This window comes from Pristiophorus japonicus, unplaced genomic scaffold (assembly GCF_044704955.1).
Source record: "Pristiophorus japonicus isolate sPriJap1 unplaced genomic scaffold, sPriJap1.hap1 HAP1_SCAFFOLD_594, whole genome shotgun sequence".
NCBI lineage: Eukaryota > Metazoa > Chordata > Chondrichthyes > Pristiophoridae > Pristiophorus > Pristiophorus japonicus.
In genome coordinates this window covers 1-22154 of record NW_027254503.1, presented here as the reverse complement: position 1 = coordinate 22154, position 22154 = coordinate 1, and the positions used below count along the sequence as shown (strand labels likewise).

Here is a 22154-nt window from a genome sequence, read left to right as displayed (position 1 = left end):
AGGGGGAAGGAGAGAGATAGAGAGAGAGGAAAGGATGAGAGCGGGGAATGGGAGAGAGCGGAAGGGGAGAGAAAGAGATGGAAGGCGAGAGAGGAAGGGGAGAGAGAGAAGGGAAGAGGAGAGAGGGAGGGGAGAGAGAGAAAGAGAGGGAGGGGACAGAGAGAGGGGGAATGGGAGAATCTGAAAAAAAAGGGAAAAGAGAGAGAGAGGAGGGAGGGGAGGGAAGAGAGGGCAGGGGAGAGTGGGGGATGGAAGAGGGTGAGAGATGGGAATGTGAGAGACGGGAAAAGCGAGAAAGCGGAAAAAAGATGTAAAACATGTCAAGCAGAGAGAGAGAGAATGTTGTGAGGGGAGCCTGTTATTCCAGGGTCAGTCTCAGAGATGTTTAATATTTATAATTAAAGCCCTTGTTAATTGACACTGTATTTAAATACTGAATTAATTGTGAGTAGGCCCCAGTGAGATTTGAACCCACAGTCCATGGTTTACTAGACCAGTGCTCTAACCCCTGAGCTATGGAGCCACCTGCCCTGGGCTGTGGGTCATTCCCAGTTAGTGCTGTGTGTTTGAAGAATGAGGAGGGGTCAGTGAAACGCTCAGATTGTGTCTCATCCCCCAGACTCCTGCCTCCGTCTCTTCAATATTCACCTCTCAACATCGATATATCGGGTCTTTCACGTAGTAAAACATCCCAAGGCAACTCAGTCACACTCTGTCCCAATCTCTCTGTCTCTCTGTCTCTCTGTGTCTCTGTGTATCTTTCTCAGTCTCTCTCTCTCTGTCTTTCTTTCTCAGTCTCTCTCTCTGTCTCTCGATCACTTTGTCTCTCTGTCTCTCTCTCTCTCACTCACTCACTCTCTCTCTGTTTCTCTCTCTTTCTCAGTCTCTCTCTCTGTCTCTCTATCACTTTCTCTCTGTCGCTCACTGTCTCTCGAGCCGGAAGGGGTTAGAGGGGGGAAGGGGAAAGTCAGAAGGGAAAGGAGAGAGAGAGAGAGGGAGGGGAGAGATTGAGGAGTGAGTGGAGAGAGAGGAGCGGAGAGTGGGAAGGGGAGAAAGCGGGGGAAAGGAACAGGGAGAGGGAAGGAGTGAGTGAGGGGGGAAGGCGAGAGAGAGAGAGAGATGGAGAGAGAAAGGAGCGTGTCAGTAGTTGTTATTACATCGATAGTCCACCAGGTGGGGCTCTATTAGAGGAAGAGAGAGGGAAGGGGAGAGTGAGGGGAAGGAGTGAGAGAGAGAGAAGGGGAGAGAGAGGGGAAGGAGTGAGAGAGAGGGAAGGGGAGAGTGAGGGGAAGGAGTGAGAGAGAGGGAAGGGGAGAGTGAGGGGAAGGAGTGAGAGAGAGGGAAGGGGAGAGTGAGGGGAAGGAGTGAGAGAGAGGGAAGGGGAGAGTGAGGGGAAGGAGTGAGAGAGAGGGAAGGGGAGAGTGAGGGGATGGAGTGAGAGAGAGGGAAGGGGAGAGTGAGGGGAAGGAGTGAGAGAGAGACGGGGAAGAGGAGAGACAGAGGGAACAACAACAATAATGTATATTTATATAGCGCCTTTGACGTAGTGAAACGTCCCAAGGTGCTCCACAGGAGGATTATGGGACAAAAATTTGACACCGAGCCACAAAAGTAGAAATTAGCGCAGGTGAAGAGGTCGGTTTTAAGGAGAGTCTTGAAGGAGGAAAGAGAGGTCGAGAGGCGGAGAGGTTTAGGGAGGGAGTTCCAGAGCTTGGGGCCCAGGCAACAGAAGGCCCGGCCACCGATGGTGGACCGATTATAATCAGGGATGGTCAGGAGGGCAGAATTAGAGGAGTGCAGACATAAGGACATAAGAATTAGGAACAGGAGTAGGCCATCTAGCCCCTTGAGCCTGCTCCGCCATTCAATAAGAACATGGCTGATTGTGGGGTTACACAGATAGGGAGGGATGTAGGAGCTGGAAGAGATTACAGAGATAGGGAGGTGTGTGGGAAGTTACAGAGATCGGGAGGGTTGTGGGGCTGGAGGAGGTTACAGAGATAGGGAGGGGTGTAGGGGCTGGAGGAGATTACAGAGAAAGGGAGGGGTGTAGGGGCTGGAGGAGTTTACAGAGATAGGGAGGGGTGTAGGTGCTGGAGGAGGTTACAGAGATAGGGAGGGGTGTAGGTGCTGGTGGAGGTTACAGAGATAGGGAGGGGTGTAGGGGCTGGTGGAGGTTACAGAGATAGGGAGGGGTGTATGTGCTGGAGGAGGTTACAGAGATAGGGAGGGGTGTAGGGGCTGGAGGAGGTTACAGAGATAGGGAGGGGTGTAGGGGCTGGAGGAGGTTACAGATATAGGGAGGGGTGTAGGGGCTGGAGGAGGTTACAGAGATAGGGAGGGGTGTAGGTGCTGGAGGAGGTTCCAGAGATAGGGAGGGGTGTAGGGGCTGAAGGAGGTTCCAGAGATAGGGAGGGGTGTAGGGGCTGGAGGAGGTTACAGAGATAGGGAGGGGTGTAGTGGCTGGAGGAGGTTACAGAGATAGGGAGGGGTGTAGGTGTTGGAGGAGGTTATAGAGATAGGGAGGGGTGTAGACGCTGGAGGAGGTAACAGAGATAGGGAGGGGTGTAGTGCTGGAGGAAGTTACAGAGATAGGGAGGGGTGTAGTGCTGGAGGAAGTTACAGAGATAGGGAGGGGTGTAGGTGTTGGAGGAGGTTATAGAGATATGGAGGGGTGTAGACGCTGGAGGAGGTAACAGAGATAGGGAGGGGTGTAGTGCTGGAGGAAGTTACAGAGATAGGGAGGCGCGAGCGTCATGGAGGGATTTGTAAACAAGGATGAGAATTTTGAAATCGAGGCGTTGCTTAACCGGGAGCCAATGTAGGGCAGAGAGTACAGGGGGTGATGGGTGAGTGGGACTCGGTGTGAGTTAGGACATGGGGCAGTGAGCACAGGGGGTGATGGGTGAGCGGGACTCGGTGCGAGTTAGGACACGGGGCAGTGAGCACAGTGGGTGATGGGTGAGCGGGACTCGGTGCGAGTTAGGACAGGGGGCAGAGAGCACAGACGGTGATGGGTGAGCGGGACTCGGTGCGAGTTAGGACATGGGGCAGTAAGCACAGGGGGTGATGGGTGACCGGGACTCGGTGCGAGTTAGGACACGGGGCAGTGAGCACAGGGGGTGATGGGTGAGCGGGACTCGGTGCGAGTTAGGACACGGGGCAGTGAGCACAGTGGGTGATGGGTGCGCGGGACTCGGTGCGAGTTAGGACACGGGGCAGTGAGCACAGGGGGTGATGGGTGAGCGGGACTCGGTGCGAGTTAGGACATGGGGCAGTGAGCACAGGGGATGATGGGTGAGCGGGACTCGGTGCGAGTTCGGACACGGGGCAGCGAGCACAGGGGGTGATGGGTGAGCGGGACTTGGTGTGAGTTAGGACACGGGGCAGGGAGCACGGAGGGTGATCGGTGAGCGGGACTGGGTGTGAGTTAGGAGACGGGGCAGTGAGCACAGCGGGTGATGGGTGAGCGGGACTTGGTGCGAGTTAGGACACGGGGTCAGTCGAGTTTTGGATCACCTCTAGTTTATATTGGGGTAGAATGTGGGAAGAATTGAGAGACAGGGGGAAGGGTAATGAGAGGTGGGGAGCGGAAGGGGGAGAGAGAGAGACTGGAAAGGATAGAGAGTGGGTGTGGCAAGGGAGGGGGGAGACGGGCAAAGCGAGATAGCGGGAAAGGGGGTAAAAGATGCAGAATGGGGGTCGGCAGAGAGAGATTTGGATGGAGAGAAAGTGTAATGGAGATGACAACCTGTTGTTCCAGGGTCGGTATCAGAGCAATTTAATATTTATAATTAAAGCCCTTGTTAATTGACGGTGAATTTAAATATTGAGCTAATTTTGAGTAGGCCCCAGTGAAATTTGAACCCACGGCCCTGATTTACTAGACCAGAGCTCTAACCCCTGAGCTATGGAACCACCTGTTTTGGGAAACGCAGGGTAAGGAGCAGGAAAGAGAGGGGAAGGGAAAAGAGAGAGTGGCAGGAGTGAGAGAGAGGGGGAAGGGGAAATAGAGGGAGAGGGGAGGATGGCGATGGAGTGAGTGAGAGAGGATAATGGATGAGAGCGGAAGGGGAGAGTAAGTGATGGAAGGGGAGAGAGGGGAAGGGGAGAGGGGGGAAGGGGAGAGAGATGGGAAGGCAAGAGAGGGAGGAGGCAAGGGAGAGAGAAAGGAAGGGGAGAGAGAGGGAGAACGGGAGACTCTGAAAAGAAAGGGAAAAGAGAGGAAGGAGGGGAGGGAGGGGAGGGAGGGAAGTGGAGAGTGAAAAGGTGAGGGGAAGGGGAGAGAGGGTGGAGAGACTGGGTTGGCGAAAGAGACAGAGTGAGCGGAGAGAGGGGGTGAGAGAGTGGATAGCGGAAGAGGGTGAGGCGAGGGAGGGGGAAAGGGGGAGAAGGGAATGAGTGAGAGACGGGAAAGCGATAAAAAGGTGTAGAACGGTTCGTGATGAGGAAGGGAGAGTCAGAGACACAAGAAGGAGGAGAGAGGGGGGACCCTGTTGTTCCAGGGAAGGTCTTGGAGCTGTTTAATATTTATAATTAAAGCCCTTGTTAATTGACAGCGAATTTAAATACTGAGCTAATTTTGAGTAGGCCCCAGTGAGATTTGAACCCATGACCCCTGGTTTACTCGACCAGTGCTCTAACCCCTGAGCTATGGAGCCACCTGCTCTGGGAACTCAGGGGAAGGAGCAGGAAAGTGAGGGGAAGGAGTGAGAGAGAGGGGGAAGGGGAGAGAGATCGGAAAGAGAGAGAGGGAGGAGGCAGGGGAGACTCCTGCCTCCCTCTCTTCAATATTCGCCTCTCAACATCGATATATCGGGTCTTTCACGTAGTAAAACATCCCAAGGCAACTCAGTCACACTCTGCCCCAATCTCTCTGTCTCTCAATCTCTTTCTCTCTCTCCCTCTGTCTCTCTCTCCCTCTGTCTCTCTCTCACTTTCTCTCTGTCGCTCACTGTCTCTCGAGCCGGAAATGTTAGAGAGGGGGAAGGGGAAAGTCAGAAGGGAAGGGAGAGAGAGAGAGAGAGAGGGAGGAGAGAGATTGAGGATTGAGTGGAGAGAGAGGAGCGGAGAGTGGGAAGGGGAGAAAGCGGGCGAAAGGGACAGCGTGAGGGAAGGAGTGAGTGAGCGGGGGAAGCGGAGAGAGGGAGAGAGGGAGATGGAGAGAGAGCGGAGCGTGTCAGTAGTTGTTATTACATCGATAGTCCACTAGGTGGGGCTCTATTAGAGGAAGAGAGAGGGAAGGGGATAGAGAGAGGGAAGGGGAGAGAGAGAGGGGAAGGGGAAAGTGAGAGGGAAGGGGAGAGAGAGGGAATGAGTGAGAGAGAGGTGGAAGGAGTGAGAAAGAGGGGGAAGGTGTGAGAGAGAGGGGAAGGGGAGAGAGGGGATGAGGAGAGAAGGAGGAGGTAGGGAGAGAGAAAGGAAGGGGAGAGAGAGGGAGAAGGGGAGAATCTGAAAAGAAAGGAAAGAGAGAGAGGAGGGAGGGGAGGAAAGAGAGGGGAGGGAGAGAGAAATGGCAGAGGTGGAGGGGAGAGAGGGGGACGGAGTGAGAGAGGGGGAAGGAGTGAGAGGAGGGAAGGGAAGAAGGTGGGGCGAGGGAGGGTGAAGGGGGAAGAGGGGAATGAGTGAGAGACGGGGTAAGTGAGATAGCGGGAAAGTGAGAGAGGGGTAACAAGATTAAGAACAGGTCGTGAAGGGGAAGGGAGAGAGAGACTGCAAGGGGAGAGAGAAATAAGGGGAAGGGGAGAGAGGGTGGAAGAGAGAGGGGAAGCGGGTGAGAGAGACGGGAAGGAGTGGGAAAGAGAGCGAGGGGAAGAGAGAGGGGAACGAGTGAGAAGGAGTGGGGAAGGGGAGAGAGCAGAAGTGTAGTGAGAGAGAGGGGGAAAGGGAAAAGAGAGGGAGGGGAAGGGGAGAGAGAGGGCAACATAAGAAATAGGAGCAGGAGTAGGCCATACGGCCCCTCGAGTCTGCTCCGCCATTTAATACGATCATGGCTGAACCGATCATAGACTCAGCTCCACTTCCCTGCCCGCCCCCTTATCCCCTTATCGGTTAAGGAACTGTCTATCTCTGTCTTAAATTTATTCAATGTCCCGGCTTCCACAGCTCTCTGAGGCAGCGAATTCCACAGATTTACAACCCTCTGAGAGAAGAAATTTCTCCTCATCTCAGTTTTAAATGGGCGGCCCCTTATTCTAAGATCATGCCCCCTAGTTCTAGTCTCCCCCATCAGTGGAAACATCCTCTCTGCATCCACCTTGTCAAGCCCCCTCATAATCTGAAACATTTCGATAAGATCACCTCTCATTCTTCTGAATTCCAACGAATATCGGGCCTTTCACGTAGTAAAACATCCCAAGGCAACTCAGTCACACTCTGCCTCAATCTCTCACTCGCCATCTCTCGAGGGGGAAGCTGGAGGAGGAAGGAGTGAGAGAATGTAATTAGAGAGGGAAGTGGAGAGAGCGGAAAGGGAGAGAGAAGATCGAGGAGGAAGGAGTGAGAGAATGTCATTAGAGAGGGGGAAGGAGAGAGAGAATGTAATTAGAGAGGGAAGTGGAGAGAGCGGAAAGCCAGAAATAAGATGTCGAACGGGTCATGATGGGGAAGACAGAGAGAGATTTGGAAGGGGAGAGAGTAGCCTATTATTCCAGGGTCAGTCTCAGAGCTGTTTAATATTTATAATTAGAACACTTGTTAATTGACAGCGAATTTAAATACTGAACTAATTTCAAGTAGGCCCCAGTGAGATTTGAACTAACGACCGCTGGTTTACGAGACCAGTGTTCGAACCCCTGAGCTATGGAGACAGGGGAAGGAGCAGGAAAGAGAGGGGAAGGGAAAGAGAGAGTGGAAGGAGTGAGAGAGAGGGGGAAGGGGAGAGAGAGAGGGAGGGGAGAGAGAGAGGGAGGGAGGGAAGGGGAGAGAGAGGGAGCAGAAGGGGAGAGAGAGAGAGTGTGGAAGGGAGGGAGAGAGGGGAGAGGGGAAAGAGGGGGAGGGGAAGAGAGGGGAGGAGTGAGAGACGGATGGGGACAGAGAGGGAATGGAGACAGGGATGAAGAGAGCGGGAAGGGGAGAGAGAGGGGGTGAAGGGAGCGGTGTGGCAGGGGAAAGAGGGGGGAAAGGGAAAAAGAGGGGGAAGGAGTGAGAGAGAGAGTGGAAGGGTAGAGAGAGGGGGGAGCGGAGAGAGAGAGTGAAAGAAGTGAGAGAGAGGTAGAAGGAATGAGAGGGAGGGGGAAGGGGAGACATGGAGGAAGAGAGAGAAGGGAAGGGGAGAGAGAGAAGGGGAGAGGAGAGATGGGAACGGGAAAGAGAGGGAGAAGGGGAGAATGTGAAAAGAAATGGAAACGAGAGAGACGGAGGAGGTCGGGGAGGAGAGAGAGGGGAGGGGAGAGGGAAAGGGAGAGTGAAAAGGCAGAGGGGGAAGGGGAGAGAGGGTGGTCGGGGAATGAGTGGGAGGGGAGAGAGAGGGAAGGAGTGGGGGGTGAATGAAAGTGAGAGAGAAGGGGAGAGAGGGGAAGTGGAGAGCGAGAGAGAGGCAGGAAGGTGAATGTGGGAGGGGAATGGGAGAGCGAGAGTGGAGGAGTGGGAAAGAGATGTGAAGGGGAAAGAGAGCAGGGAATGGGAGAGAGATAGAGGGGCGAGGGGATAGAGAGGGGGGACGGAGAGAGAGAGAGTGAAAGGATGGGGGGAGAGAGGGGAAGGGGAGAGACAGGGGGAAGGAGAGAGGGTGAGCGGGGGAGAGTGGAGTGTGTGAAAGACGGGGAAAGTTTTTCAGCAGGAAAAAGATGCAGAATGGGAAGGGAGAGAGAGATTACTGGAGACAAGAGGAGACGATTGCTGCAGGGTCGGTCTCGGAGCTGTTTAATATTTATGTTTAAAACACTTATTAATTGACATTGAATTTAAATATTGAACTGATTTTGAGTCGGCCCCAGTGAGATTTGAATTCAGAACCCCTGGTTTACAAGACCAGTGCTCTAACCCCTGAGCTATGGAGCCAACTGCTCTGGGAAAAACAGGGGAAGGAGCAGAAAAGAGAGGGGAAAGGAAAAGAGAGAGTGGAAGGAGTGAGATAGAGGGGGAAGGGGAGAGAGTGGAAGGAGTGAGAGAGAGGTGGAGGGGAGAAAGAGGGGAGTCAGGTGAAAGAGAAAGGAAGGGGAGAGAGAGGGAGAAGGGGAGAATCTGAAAAGAAAGGGAAAAGAAAGGGAAAAGAGAGAGGAGAGTGAAAGGGCAGAGGGGAAGGGGAGAGAGTGGGGAGAGACTGGGTCGGGGAAAGAGCGGGCGGGGAAAGAGAGAGAGGGAGCGGAGAGAGAGAGGGAAGATAGAGGAGAAAGGAGAGAGAGGAAGGAGTGGGGAGAGAATGAAAGGAGAGAGGGGGAAGAGAGAGAGGGGGAAGGAGAGAGGGTGAGGTGAGGGAGGGGGAAAGGGGGAGAAGGGAATGAATGACAGATGTGGAAAGTGAGATAGCGGGAAAGGCAGAGGGGGTAAAATGATGTAGAACGGGACATGATGGAGAAGGGAGAGAGAGATTTGGAAGGGGATTGAGAGTGTCAGAGAGACGAGAAGAGGAGAGGGGGAAGGGTGTGAGGGGAGTCTGTTATTTAGAATTCAGCAGAGGAGGACTAAGGGTTTAATTAGGACGGGGTAAGTAAAGTATGAGAGTAAGCTTGCAGGGAACATAAAAACTGACTGCAAAAGCTTCTATAGATATGTGAAGAGAAAACAATTAGTGAAGACAAATGTAGGTCCCTTGCAGTCAGAATCAGGTGAATTTGTAATGGGGAACAAAGAAATGGCAGATCAATTGAACAAATACTTTGGTTCTGTCTTACATAGGAATATAGAAACACAGAAAATAGGTGCAGGAGCAGGCCATTCAGCCCTTCGAGCCTGCACCACCATTCAATATGATCATGACTGATCATTCCCTCAGTACCCCATTCCTGCTTTCTCTCCATACCCCTTGATCCCTTCAGCCGTAAGGGCCATATCTAACTCCCTCTTGAATATATCCAATGAACTGGAATCAACAACTCTCTGCGGCAGGGAATTCCACAGGTTAACAACTCTCTGAGTGAAGAAGTTTCTCCTCATCTCGGTCCTAAATGGCTTACCCCTTATCCTTAGACTGTGTCCCCTGGTTCTGGACTTCCCCAACATCGGGAACATTCTTCCTGCATCTAACCTGTCCAGACCTGTTAGAATTTTATATGTTTCTATGAGATCCCCTCTCATCCTTCTAAACTCCACTGAATAAAGGCCCAGTTGCTCCAGTCTCTCCTCATATGACAGTCCGGCCATCCCGGGAATCAGTCTGGTGAACCTTCGCTGCACTCCCTCAATAGCAAGAACGTCCTTCCTCAGGCTAGGAGACCAAAACTGAACACAATATTCCAGGTGAGGCCTCACCAAGGCCCTGTACAACTGCAGTAAGACCTCCCTGCTCCTATACTCAAATCCTCTCGCTATGAAGGCCAACATACCATTTGCCTTCTTCACCACCTGCTGTACCTGCATGCCAACCTTCAATGACTGATGTATCATGACACCCAGGTCTCGTTGCACCTCCCCTTTTCCTAATCTGCCGCCATTCAGATAATATTCGCCTTCATGTTTTTGCCACCAAAGTGGATAACCTCATATTTATTCACATTATACTGCATCTGCCATGCATTTGTCCACTCACCTAACCTGTCCAAGTCACCCTGCAGCCTCTTAGTGTCCTCCTCACAGCTCACACCGCCACCCAGTTTAGTGTCATCTGCAAACTTGGAGATATTACACTCAATTCCCTCATCCAAACCATTAATGTATATTGTAAATAGCTGGGGTCCCAACACTGAGCCCTGCGGCACTCCACTAGTCACTGCCTCCCATTCTGAAAACGACCCGTTTATCCCGATTCTTTGCTTCCTGTCTGCCAACCAGTTCTCTATCCACGTCAATACATTACCCCCAATACCATGTGCTTTAATTTTGCACACTAATCTCTTGTGTGGAACCTTGTCAAAAGCCTTTTGAAAGTCCAAATACACCACATCCACTGGTTCTCCCTTGTCCACTCTACTAGTTACATCCTCAAAAAATTCCAGAAGATTTGTCTAGCATGATTTCCCTTTCATAAATCCATGCTGACTTGGACCGATCCTGTCACTGCTTTCCAAATGTGCTGCTTTTTCATGTTTAATAATTGATTCCATCATTTTCCCCACTACCGATGTCAGGCTAACCGGTCTATAATTACCCGCTTTCTCTCTCCCTCCTTTTTTAAACAGCGGCATAACATTAGTTACCCTCCAGTCCATAGGAACTGATCCAGAGTCAATAGACTGTTGGAAAATTATCACCAATGCATCCACTATTTTGAGAGCCACTTCCTTAAGGACTCTGGGATGCAGGCTATCAGGCCCCGGGGATTTATCTGCCTTCAATCCCATCAATTTGCCGAACACAAGTTCCCACCTAATAAGGATATCCTTCAGTTCCCCCTTCTCACTGGACCCCGCAGTCCCCGAGTACTTCCGGAAACTTATTTGTGTCTTCCTTCGTGAAGACAGAACCAAAGTATTTGTTTAACTGGTCCGCCATTTCTTTGTTCCCCATTATAAATTCACCTGAATCTGACTGCAAGGGATCTATGTTTGTCGTCACTAATTCTTTTAGAAGCCTGCAAGTTTCCTCTCATACTCTATTTCCCCCCACTTCCTGGTTAAACCCTTTGTCCTCCTCTGCTGTGTTACAAAATACTCCCACAGTCCTCAGGTTTGCTGCTTTTTCTGGCCAATTTATATGCCTCTTCCTTGGATTTAACACTATCCTTCCCTTGTTAGCCACGGTTGAGCCACCTTCCCCGTTTTATTTTTACTCCAGACAGGGATGTACAATTGTTGGAGTTCATCCATGTGATCTTTAAATGTTTGCCATTGTCAATCCAACATCAACCCTTTCAGGATCACTGGCCAGTCTATTCTAGTCTAATACCATCAAAGTTACCTTTCTTGAACTTCAGGCCCCTCATTTCTGAATTACTTCTGTCATTCTCCATCTTAATAAAGTATTTGACCATATTTACAATTAAAGCCCTTGCTAACTTAAATACTGAACTAATTTTGAGTAGGCCCCAGTGAAATTTGAACCCACAACCCTTGGTTTACGAGACCAGTGCTCTAACCCCTGAGCTATGGAACCACCTGCCCTGGGCTGTGGGTCATTCCCCAGTTAGTGCTGTGTGTTTGAAGAATGAGGAGGGGGTCAGTGAAACGCTCAGATTGTGTCTCATCCCCCAGACTCCTGCCTCCGTCTCTTCAATATTCGCCTCTCAACATCGATATATCGGGTCTTTCACGTAGTAAAACATCCCAAGGCAACTCAGTCACACTCTGCCTCTCTCTCTCTGTCTCTCTGTCTCTGGCTCTCTGTCACTCACTGTCTCTCGAGCCGGAACAGGTTGGAGAGGGGGAAGGGGAAAGTGAGAAGGGAAAGGAGAGAGAGAGAGAGAGGGGGAGGAGAGAGATTGAGGAGTGAGTGGAGAGAGAGGAGCGGAGAGTGGGGAAGTGGAGAAAGAGGGGGGAAAGGGACAGAGAGAGGGAAGGAGAGAGTGAGGGGAAGGAGTGAGAGAGAGGGAAGGGGAGAGTGAGGGGAAGGATTGAGAGAGAGGGAAGGGGAGAGTGAGGGGAAGGAGTGAGAGAGAGGGAAGGGGAGAGTGAGGGGAAGGATTGAGAGAGAGGGAAGGGGAGAGTGAGGGGAAGGAGTGAGAGAGAGGGAAGGGGAGAGTGAGGGAAAGGAGTGAGAGAGAGGGAAGGGGAGAGTGAGGGGAAGGAATGAGAGAGAGGGAAGGGGAGAGTGAGGGGAAGGAGTGAGAGAGAGTGAAGGGGAGAGTGAGGGGAAGGAGGGAGAGAGAGGGAAGGGGAGAGTGAGGGGAAGGAGCAAGAGAGAGGGAAGGAGAGAGTGAGGGGAAGGAATGAGAGACAGAGAAGGGGAGAGTGAGGGGAAGGAGTGAGAGAGAGAGAAGGGGAGAGTGTGGGGAAGGAGGGAGAGAGAGGGAAGGGGAGAGTGAGGGGAAGGAGTGAGAGAGCGGAAAGGAGAGAGTGAGGGGAAGGAATGAGAGAGAGGGAAGAGGAGAGTGAGGTGAAGGAGTGAGAGTGAGGGAAGCGGAGAGTGAGGGGAAGGAGTGAGAGAGAGGGAAGGGGAGAGTGAGGGGAAGGAGTGAGAGAGAGACGGGGAAGAGGAGAGACAGAGGGAACACCAACAATAATGTATATTTATATAGCGCCTTTAACGTAGTGAAACGTCCCAAGGTGCTCCACAGGAGGATTATGGGATAAAAATTTGACACCGAGCCACAAAATGAGATATTAGGGCAGGTGAAGAGGTCGGTTTTAAGGAGCGTCTTGAAGGAGGAAAGAGGGGGAGAGAGGTTGAGAGGTTTAGGGAGGGAGTTCCAGAGCTTGGGGCCCAGGCAACAGAAGGCCCGGCCACCGATGGTGGAGTGATTATAATCAGGGATGGTCAGGAGGGCAGAATTAGAGGAGTGCAGACATCTCGAGGGGTGTAGATGCTGGAGGAGGTTAGAGATAGGGAGGGGTGTAGGGGCTGGAGGAGGTTACAGAGATAGGGAGGGTTGTGGGGCCGGAGGAGATTACATAGATAGGGAGTTGTGAGGGGCCATGGAGAGATTTTAAAGAAGGATGAGAATTTTGAAATCGAGAGGTTGCTTTACCGGGAGTCAATGTAGGACAGTGAGCACAGGGGGAGATGGGTGAGCGGGTCTCGGTGAGAGTGAGGACACGGGGGCAGTGAGCACAGGAGGTGATGGGTGAGCGGGACTCGGTGCGAGTTAGGACACGGGGCAGCGAGCACAGGGGGTGATGGGTGAGCGGGACCCGGTGCGAGTTAGGACACGGGGCAGCGTGCACAGTGGGTGATGGGTGAGTGGGACTCGGTGCGAGTTAGGACACTGGGCAGCGAGCACAAGGGCTGATGGGTGAGTGGGGCTCGGTGCGAGTTAGGACACGGGGCAGTGAGCACAGGGGTGATGGGTGAGTGGGACTTGGTGCGAGTTAGGACACGGGGGCAGTGAGCACAGGGGGTGATGGGTGAGTGGGACTCGGTGCGAGTTAGGACACAGGGGCAGTGAGCACAGTGGGTGATGGGTGAGTGAGACTCGGTGCGAGTTAGGACACGGGGCAACGAGCACAGGGGGTGATGGGTGAGCGGGACTCGGTGTGAGTTAGGACACGGAGCAGTGAGCACAGGGGGTGATGGGTGAGCGGGACTGGGTGTGAGTTAGGACACGGGTCAGTCAGCACAGGGGGTGATGGGTGAGTGAGACTTGGTGCAAGTTAGGTCATGGGGCAGCCGAGTTTTGGATCACCTCTAGTTTACGATTGGTAGAATGTGGGAAGGAGTGAGAGAGAGAATCAGAGAACCATACAGCATTTACAGCATGGAAGGAGGCCATTCCGGCCCATCGTGTCCGTACCGGCCGACCAAGAGCTACCCAGCCTAATCCCACTTTCCAGCTCTCGGTCCGTAGCCCTGTAGCTTACGACACTTCAAGTGTACATCCAAGTACTTTTAAATGTGGTGAGGGTTTCTGCCTCTACCACCCTTTCAGGCCGTGAGTTCCAGACCCCCACCATCCTCTGGGTGAAGACATTTCCCCTCAAATCCCCTCTAAACCTCCCCCCAATTACTTTAAATCTATGCCCCCTGGTTATTGACCCTCTCTGCTAAGGGGAAATAGGTCCTTCCTATCCACTCTATCCAGGCCCCTCATAATTTTATACACCTCAATTAAATCTCCCCTCAGCCTCCTCTGTTCCCAGGAAAACAAACCCAGCCGATCCAATCTTTCCTCATGGCTAAAGTTTTCCAGTCCCGGCAACATCCTGGTAAATCTCCTCTGCACCCTCTCCAGTGCAATCACATCCTTCCTGTAATGTGGTGACCAGAACTGCACGCAGTACTCCAGCTGTGGCCTAACCAGTGTTGTGTACAGTTCGAGCGTAACCACAGGGCGGGCATTTAATAAATTTGGTGAATTTACAGAGTGCCCTCCGAGGGTCAAACAGATGTGGCCGTGGGATTCATTATTTGTGGAAAATCCCAACTGGATCATCTTGTGTCCATTGCCGCATCTTGAGCATAAACCAGCGAAGGCAGGAACTGGGAAATGTCAGGATATCGCAGGAAGGATGTGATTGCACTGGAGAGGGTGCAGAGGAGATTTACCAGGATGTTGCCGGACTGGAGAATTTTAGCGACGAGGGAAGATTGGATCGGCTGGGGTTGTTTTCTTTGGAACAGAGGAGGTTGAGGGGAGACCTCTATTCCTTCACCCAGAGGGTGGTGGGGGTCTGGAACTCACGGCCTGAAAGGGTGGTAGAGGCAGAAACCCTCACCACATTTAAAAGGTACTTGGATGTGCACTTGAAGTGCCGTAAGCTACAAGGCTACGCACCGAGAGCTGGAAAGTGGGATCAGGCTGGGATCATATCATCATCATAGGCAGTCCCTTGGAATCGAGGAAGACTTGCTTCCACTCTTAACATGAGTCCTTAGGTGACTGAACAGTCCAATAGGGGAACCACAGTCCCTGTCACAGGTGGGACAGATAGACGTTGAGGGAAGGGGAGGGTGGGACTGGTTTGCCGCACGCTCCTTCCGCTGCCTGCGCTTGGTTTCTGCACGCTCTCGGCGACGAGACTCGAGGTGCTCAGCGCCCTCCCAGATGCACTTCCTCCACTCCGGGCAGACTGGTCTTTGGCCCAGGGTCTCCCAGGTGTCGGTGGGGATGTTGCACTTTATCAGGGAGGCTTTGAGGGGTGTCCCTTGTAACGTTTCCTCTGCCCACCTTTGGATCGCTTGCCGTGAAGGAGTTCCGAGTCGAGCGCTTGCTTTGGGAGTCTCGTGTCTGGGACATGCGGACTATGTGGCCCTGCCCAGCAGATAGCTCTTGGTCGGCTGGTGCAGACACGATGGGCCGAAATGGTCTCCTTCCCTGCTGTAAGTTTCTATGAGTTGATGATATATCGGTGTCTCTGAGACTGGATGTGGAAAAGGTGGGATACAGACTGGGGGTGGGAAGTGAAAGTACTGTGGGCAGATTATAAAGTGCGGAGTGAGTGGTTCCTGTTGATGGTGTCGGCCTGTCGCCGATTGACGGTCAATTCAGTAACAGAAGCCAAAATTGAGTAAGCCCCAGTGAGATTTGAACCCACGACCCCTGGTTTACAAGACCAGTGCTCTAACCCCTGAGCTATGGAGCCACCTGTAACACCAGCTCCTGTTTGCATCTTACTATTGTTAACAAGGAGGTGGGGCCCGAATAATCATTCTCGGTGATTCATCCCTGAACATTGACAGAATCTTACAGCACACAAGGAGGGCCATTCGGCCCATCGTGTCGGTGTCGGCTCTGTGAGAGAGATTAGTGCTTGGAAGTTGTAAAAGGAGGGAGAGAGGGGAATGAGTGGGAGAGGGAATGGGAGAGAGAGGGGGAAGGAGTCAGCCAGAGGGGAATGGGAGAGAGCGGAACGGGGGAGAGCGAGAGGGGGAGGGGAGAGAGATGGGAAGTCGAGAGAGGGAGGAGGCAGGGGAGAGAGAAAGGAAGGGAAGAGAGAGGGAGGGAGCAGAGGAGAATCTGAAAAGAAAGGAAAAAGAGTGAGAGAGAGGGGAGAGAGAGGGAAAGGGGAGAGAGAGGGGAAAGAGTGAGAGAAGGAGAAAGTGAGATTGCAGGAAAAAAAAATGCAGAGCGGATCGTGACCTGGAAAGCAGAGAGAGTGTAAGCAAGACAGAGGCCTGTTGTTTGAGGGTCAGTCTCAGAGTTGTTAATATTTATAATTAAAGCCCTTGTTAATTGACACTGTATTTAAATACTGAACTAATTTAGAAAAGGCCCCAGTGAGATTTCAACCCACGACCCCTGGTTTACTAGACCAGTGCTCTAACCCCTGAGCTATGGAACCACCTGCCCTGGGCTGTGGGTCATTCCCCAGTTAGTGCTGTGTGTTTGAAGAATGAGGAGGGGTCAGTGAAACGCTCAGATTGTGTCTCATCCCCCAGACTCCTGCCTCCGTCTCTTCAATATTCGCCTCTCAACATCGATATATCGGGTCTTTCACGTAGTAAAACATCCCAAGGCAACTCAGTCACACTCTGTCCCAATCTCTCTGTCTCTCTGTCTCTCTCTTTCTGTCATGTATGTATGCTTGGGGTTACTAGCCACCAGGTGGGGCCACTGTCGGAGGTCATTGGGCTGTACACACGCGTGTACGGCCTAGGTATAAAAGGCCAGCCATCTTGTAATGTAATCACTTTGGGCCCTAATAAAGTAGAGCCAGGTGTGCACCTGTTCGGAGTTGACAGTAATCTGTCTGTTGAGTTATTGCACACACAACACTTTCTCACTCTCTCTGTCTCTCTCACACACTCTCACTTTCTCTCTGTGTGTCTCTCGAGGGGGAAAGGGAGAGAGGGGAAGGGGAGAGAGAGGGGGAAGGAGTGAGAGAGAGGAGAAGGAGTGGGGAGAGAATGAAAGTAGAGAGGGAAGGGAAGAGAGGGGAAGGGGAGAGAGGGGAAGGGGAGAGAAGGGGAAGGAGTGGGGAGAGAATGAAAGTAGAGAGGGAAGGGGAGAGAGGAGAGAGAGGGGAAAGAGGGAGAGTGAGAGGGGAAGGGGAGAGCGAGGAAAGGGAAAGAGAGAGAGGGAGAGAGGGGTAAAAAATGTAGAACGGGTCGTGATGGGGAAGGGAGAGAGAGAGAGATGAGAACCTGTTGTTCCAGGGTCGGTCTCGGAGCTTTTTAATATTTATAATTAAAACCCTTGTTAATTGACGGCAAATTTAAATACAGAACTAATTTTGAATAGGCCCCAGTGAGATTTGAACACACGACCCCTGGTTTATTAGACCAGTGCTCTAACCCCTGAGCTATGGAGCAAACTGCTTTGGGAAAGATAGGGGAAGGGGCAGGAAAGAGAGGGGAAGGTAAAAGAGAGAGTGGAATTAGTGAGAGAGAGAGGGAAGGAGTGAGAGAGGGAGGGGAAGGGGAGAGAGAGTGGGGGAAGGGGAGAAAGTGGGGGAAGGAGTGGGAGAGTGGGAGAAGGAGTGAGAGAGCGGCGAAGGAGTGAGAGAGAGGGGGAAGCAGTGAGAGAGAGGGGGAGGGGAGAGAGAGGGGGAAGGAGTGAGAGAGAGGGTGAGGGGCGAGAGAGGGGGGAAGGAGTGAGAGAGGGGGAAGGGGAGAGAGTGGGGGAAGGAGTGAGAGAGAGGGGGAAGGAGTGAGAGAGAGGGGGAGGGGAGAGAGAGGGGGAAGGAGTGAGAGAGAGGGTGAGGGGCGAGAGAGGGGGGAAGGAGTGAGAGAGGGGGAAGGGGAGAGAGTGGGGGAAGGAGTGAGAGAGAGGGGGAAGGAGTGAGAGAGAGGGGGAGGGGAGAGAGATAGGGGAAGGAGTGAGAGAGAGGGGGAAGGAGTGAGGTAGAAGGGGAGGGGAGAGAGATAGGGGAAGCAGTGAGAGAGTGCGGAAGGAATGAGAGAGAGGGGAAAGGGAGAGAGAGGGGGGAAGGAGTGAGAGAGAGCGGAAGGGGAGAGAGTGGTGGAAGGAGCAAGAGAGAGGGGAAGGGGAGAGAGTGGGGTAAGGAGTGAGAGAGAGGGGGAAGGAGCGAGAGAGAGGGGGAGGGGAGAGAGATAGGGGAAGAAGTGAGAGAGGGGGGAAGGGGAGAGCGAGGGGGAAGGAGTGAGAGAGAGGGGAAGGGGAGAGAGTGGTGGAACGAGTGAGAGAGAGGGGGAGGGGAGAGAGAGGGGGAAGGAGTGAGAGAGAGGGTGAGGGGAGAGAGAGGGGAAGGAGTGAGAGAGAGGGGAAGGGGAGAGAGTGGGGGAAGGAGTGAGAGAGAGGGGGAAGGAGCGAGAGAGAGGGGGAAGGAGTGAGAGAGAGGGGGAGGGGAGAGAGAGGGGGAAGGAGTGAGAGAGAGGGTGAGGGGAGAGAGAGGGGGAAGGAGTGAGAGAGAGGGGAAGGGGAGAGAGTGGGGGAAGGAGTGAGAGAGAGGGGAAGGGGAGAGAAAGGGGAAAGGAGTGAGAGACAGTGGAAGGGGAGAGAGGGGAAGGGGAGAGAGGGAGGTGACAGAGAGAGAAAGGAAGGGGAGAGAGAGGGAGAAGTGGAGAATCTGAAAAGAAAGGGAAGAGAAAGCGAGAGAGCGGACGGAGGGGAAGGGAGAGGGAAAGGGAGAGTGAAACGGCAATGGGGTAAGCGGAGAGAAGGGGGAGAGATTGGGTAGTGGAAAGAGGGGGAGGGAAGAGAGAGGGAAGTTAGAGGAGGAAGGAGAGAGAGGGGAACGTGTGAAGAGGGAATGAATGTAGAGAGGGAAGGGGAGAGGGGGGAAGGGGAGAGAAAGAGAGGGAAAGGGGAGAGAGAGAGGGGGAGGGGAAAGAGAGGGCGAGAGATGGGAAGGGGAGAGAGAGTGAAGAGATCGCAAAGTCTCTGTTTGAAGCATGGACTCAGTCGAGAATATTGCGTGGACTTTGTAGGGTTTGTCTCTGAGGGTATTTGCCCTGTGATGGGATCTCCCTGTGCAGGTACGTGAAAACGCTGGTTTGTTTAAAACTCTGGAGACCACATGGCGGCTGTCTGTGACAAAACCCAGGATGTAAAGGTTCACCCGCCAGTCCCAGCAAAAGGAAGGGGGGGGCCACTGACAAAGGGGCTCAGGAACCTGAGGCACCCGTTCACGTGAAGCCAGTGACCAGATTAGAAAGCCACTCGAACGCGAAAGCACTTCCCATCTCCAGTCTCAGACGGGAAGCTGAACAATGAACCCACAGCCTGGCCAGGTGAAGAGGAGCCAGTTTTTTCCCAACACACCGAGCGAGATATGTCCCAGACTCAGGGCCATTCGTCCAATCACAGAACACACGTGGGTCTGATGATGGCCCATCACTGACTAAGCAGCGGAGTGCTTCGAAACAAAAGTTTGGTGGGACAGATAGGGGTAGCTCGACTCCGATAAAGATAGTCACTTTTCCACCGTTCTCGTGCTCCCTCTCGCTCTCGCTCCACCGAGATCGACGGAACAAGAAGACGTACCAGAGGGGGAAGCCACAGTTCGACAGAAGAAGGCGCTGAGACTGAGAACCACGTACCCCTCACGGGGTACGACCTCCAGGGCAGTGACTTCCCACGGCTGAGCTGAGCGATCGAGAGCGACTGTGTGTGTGCTGGTGAACATGGTCGCGGGTGTCCCAAGCCAGTAACCAGAGGTGGCCCAGGTGAGGTGTAACGGCTCAGGGTTCTTTCTCAGAAGTGAAGCTTTTTCGGGGCGATTCTGGGGAGGGAGCTTTGTTTGGTTGAGCCAGGGGAAGGGGCTTGTGTGATGAGGTAATTCGTTGTTCAGGGTGGAGTTAGAATCCACCGTAGCAACAAGGGAATGACTGCATGGGACCGGTCCTCAGTTCCGTACTGTGTGTATGTTGTTTGTAACCTGGATATTAATCTCCACACAGACAGTGATTGCGTTTAGTAGTGCATGTTTTACCCAGTGTATGTTAGACCTAATAAATATCAGTAACGGTGTTTCACCGAGGCTTTCCTGTCTGTAACTCATTCCATTTACACTCTGAATAATAATCCCCGGGTACAGAACTTTCGTAAGGTGAGGGCGATTAGAAACATCCGTCTAGCAATTGGGCCAGGATCAAAACCATTCACACCAGGGAGAAGGGGGGAATCTGAAAAGGAAGGGAAAAGAGAGAGAGAGAGAGAGGAGGGGAGGGAGGGAAGGGGAAGGGGAGAGAGAGGGAAGATAGAGGAGGAAGAAGAGAGAGGAGAAGGAGTGAGAGAATGAAAGTAGAGAGGGAAGGGGAGAGAGGGGAAGTAGAGAGCGAGAGAGGGGAAGGGGAGAGAGAGAGTGGGGAAGGAGAAGGAAAGGGAAAGAGAGGGGAAGGGAAAAGAGAAAGTTGGGAATGTGAAAGAGTGGGAGGGGAAGGGGAGAGATAGAGAGGGGAAGGAGTGGGAAAGAGAGGGGAAGGGGAAAGAGAGGGGGGAAGGAGAATAAGCGGGTGGTGAAGGGGAGAGAGAGGCAGAAGGGAGAAATCTGAAAAGAAATGGAAAAGAGAGAGAGAGAGGAGGGAGGGGAGGGAGGGGACGAAAGAGAGGGAGGAAGGAGAGGGAAGCGGAGAGTGAAAAGGAGAGACAGTGAGGGGAGAGGGTTAGAGAGGGGAATGAGTGAGTGTAATGTCTGTAAGCTTGTAATGTTTGTAGCTCCACACTGTGGATGTGGACATATTGTGTACTGCAACTGCAGAGTTAATAATTCAACATAACCAGGCAGATTTCCGGAGGATTCCGAGATCGCTGCCTGCCTTGTTAGGAGCTGTGTGTGCTGTGCTCTGTGAATATATCACAGTGAGAGACGGGGAAAGCGAGATAGTGGGAAAGGGAGAGAGGTAGGAAGGAGTGAGAGAGAGTTGGAAGGGGAGACAGGGAGGAAGAGAGAGCGGAAGGGAAGAGAGAGAGGGGGAGGGGAAAGAGAGGGAGGGGACAGAGAGAGGGGGAAGGAGAGAGATAGAGAGAAAGGAAAGGAGTGAGAGAGGGGAGTAGGAGAGAGCGGAAGGGGAGAGAAAGAGATGGAAGGCGAGAGAGGGACGGGAAGGGGAGAGAGAGAAGGGGAGAGGAGAGAGGGAGGAGACAGGGGAGAGAGAGAAAGGAAGGGGAGAGAGAGGGAGAATGGAAGAATCTGAAAAAAAGGGAAAAGAGAGATACAGGAGGGAGGGGAGAGAAGAGAGGAATGTGAGACAGGAAAAGCGAGATAGCGTAAAAAAGATGTAAAACATGTCAGGCAGAGAGAGAGAAGGTTGTGAGGGGAGCCTGTTATTCCAGGGTCAGTCTCAGAGCTGTTTAACATTTATAATTTAACCTGTTGTTAATTGACACTGTATTTAAATACTGAATTAATTGTGAGTAGACCCCAGTGAGATTTGAACCCACGACCCCTGGTTTACTAGACCAGTGCTCTAACCCCTGAGCTATGGAACCACCTGCCCGGGGTTGTGGGTCATTCCCCAGTTAGTGCTGTGTGTTTGAAGAATGAGGAGGGGTCTGTGAAACCCTCAGATTGTGTCTCATCCCCCAGACTCCTGCCTCCGTCTCTTCAATATTCGCCTCTCAACATCGATATATCGGGTCTTTCACGTAGTAAAACATCCCAAGGCAACTCAGTCACACTCTGGCTCAATCTCTCTTTCTCTCTCAGTCTCTCTGTGTCTCTGTGTATGTTTCTCAGTCTCTCTCTCTGTCTTTCTTTCTCAGTCTCTCTCTCCGTCTCTCTATCACTGTCTCTCTGTCTCTCTCTCTCTCTCTCACACACTCTCTCTGTTTCTCTCTCTTTCTCAGTCTCTGTCTCTGTCTCTCTATCACTTTCTCTCTGTCACACACTGTCTCTCGAGCCGGAAGGGGTTAGAGGGGGGAAGGGGAAAGTCAGAAGGGAAAGGAGAGAGAGAGAGAGAGAGGGAGGGGAGAGATTGAGGAGTGAGTGGAGAGAGAGGAGTGGAGAGTGGGAAGGGGAGAAAGTGGGGGAAAGGAACAGGGAGAGGGAAGGAGTGAGTGAGGGGGGAAGGCGAGAGAGAGAGAGAGATGGAGAGAGAGAGGAGCGTGTCAGTAGTTGTTATTACATTGGTAGTCCACTAGGTGGGGCTCTACTAGAGGAAGAGAGAGGGACGGGGAGAGAGAGGGGAAGGAGTGAGAGAGAGGGAAGGGGAGAGTGAGGGGAAGGAGTGAGAGAGAGGGAAGGGGAGAGTGAGGGGAAGGAGTGAGAGGGAGGGAAGGGGAGAGTGAGGGGAAGGAGTGAGAGAGAGGGAAGGGGAGATTGAGGGGAAGGAGTGAGAGGGAGGGAAGGGGAGAGTGAGGGGAAGGAGTGAGAGAGCGGGAAGGGGAGAGTGAAGGGAAGAAGTGAGAGAGAAGGAAGTAGAGAGTGAGGGGAACGAGTGGAGAGAGAGGGAAGGGGAGAGTGAGGGGAAGGAGTGAGAGAGTGGCAATAGAGTGTGTTCTCTATCTTTTCCTTCTATCTCTCACTTTCCTTTTCTCTATCTTTTCCTTCCATCTCTCTTTTTCTCTTTCCTTTTCTCTATCCACCACACACACACACCACACACACCCCCCCCCCCCCTTC

At 52.7% G+C, this 22154-nt stretch overlaps 7 non-coding genes across 7 annotated transcripts; all 7 read right to left on the bottom strand.

Annotated features, from left to right (window-relative positions):
* Positions 1–450: 450 nt before the first annotated feature.
* Positions 451–523, bottom strand: trnat-agu (transfer RNA threonine (anticodon AGU)). Its single transcript has one exon. It is a non-coding gene; the product is annotated as a tRNA-Thr (tRNA).
* A 4065-nt stretch (positions 524–4588) lies between these two features.
* Positions 4589–4661, bottom strand: trnat-agu (transfer RNA threonine (anticodon AGU)). Its single transcript has one exon. It is a non-coding gene; the product is annotated as a tRNA-Thr (tRNA).
* A 3267-nt stretch (positions 4662–7928) lies between these two features.
* On the bottom strand, positions 7929–8001 carry trnat-ugu (transfer RNA threonine (anticodon UGU)). The gene has a single exon. It is a non-coding gene; the product is annotated as a tRNA-Thr (tRNA).
* A 7198-nt stretch (positions 8002–15199) lies between these two features.
* On the bottom strand, positions 15200–15272 carry trnat-ugu (transfer RNA threonine (anticodon UGU)). The gene has a single exon. It is a non-coding gene; the product is annotated as a tRNA-Thr (tRNA).
* Positions 15273–15898: 626 nt separating this feature from the next.
* Positions 15899–15971, bottom strand: trnat-agu (transfer RNA threonine (anticodon AGU)). The gene has a single exon. It is a non-coding gene; the product is annotated as a tRNA-Thr (tRNA).
* An 897-nt stretch (positions 15972–16868) lies between these two features.
* On the bottom strand, positions 16869–16941 carry trnai-aau (transfer RNA isoleucine (anticodon AAU)). Its single transcript has one exon. It is a non-coding gene; the product is annotated as a tRNA-Ile (tRNA).
* A 4008-nt stretch (positions 16942–20949) lies between these two features.
* On the bottom strand, positions 20950–21022 carry trnat-agu (transfer RNA threonine (anticodon AGU)). Its single transcript has one exon. It is a non-coding gene; the product is annotated as a tRNA-Thr (tRNA).
* Between the last annotated feature and the right edge of the window lie 1132 nt (positions 21023–22154).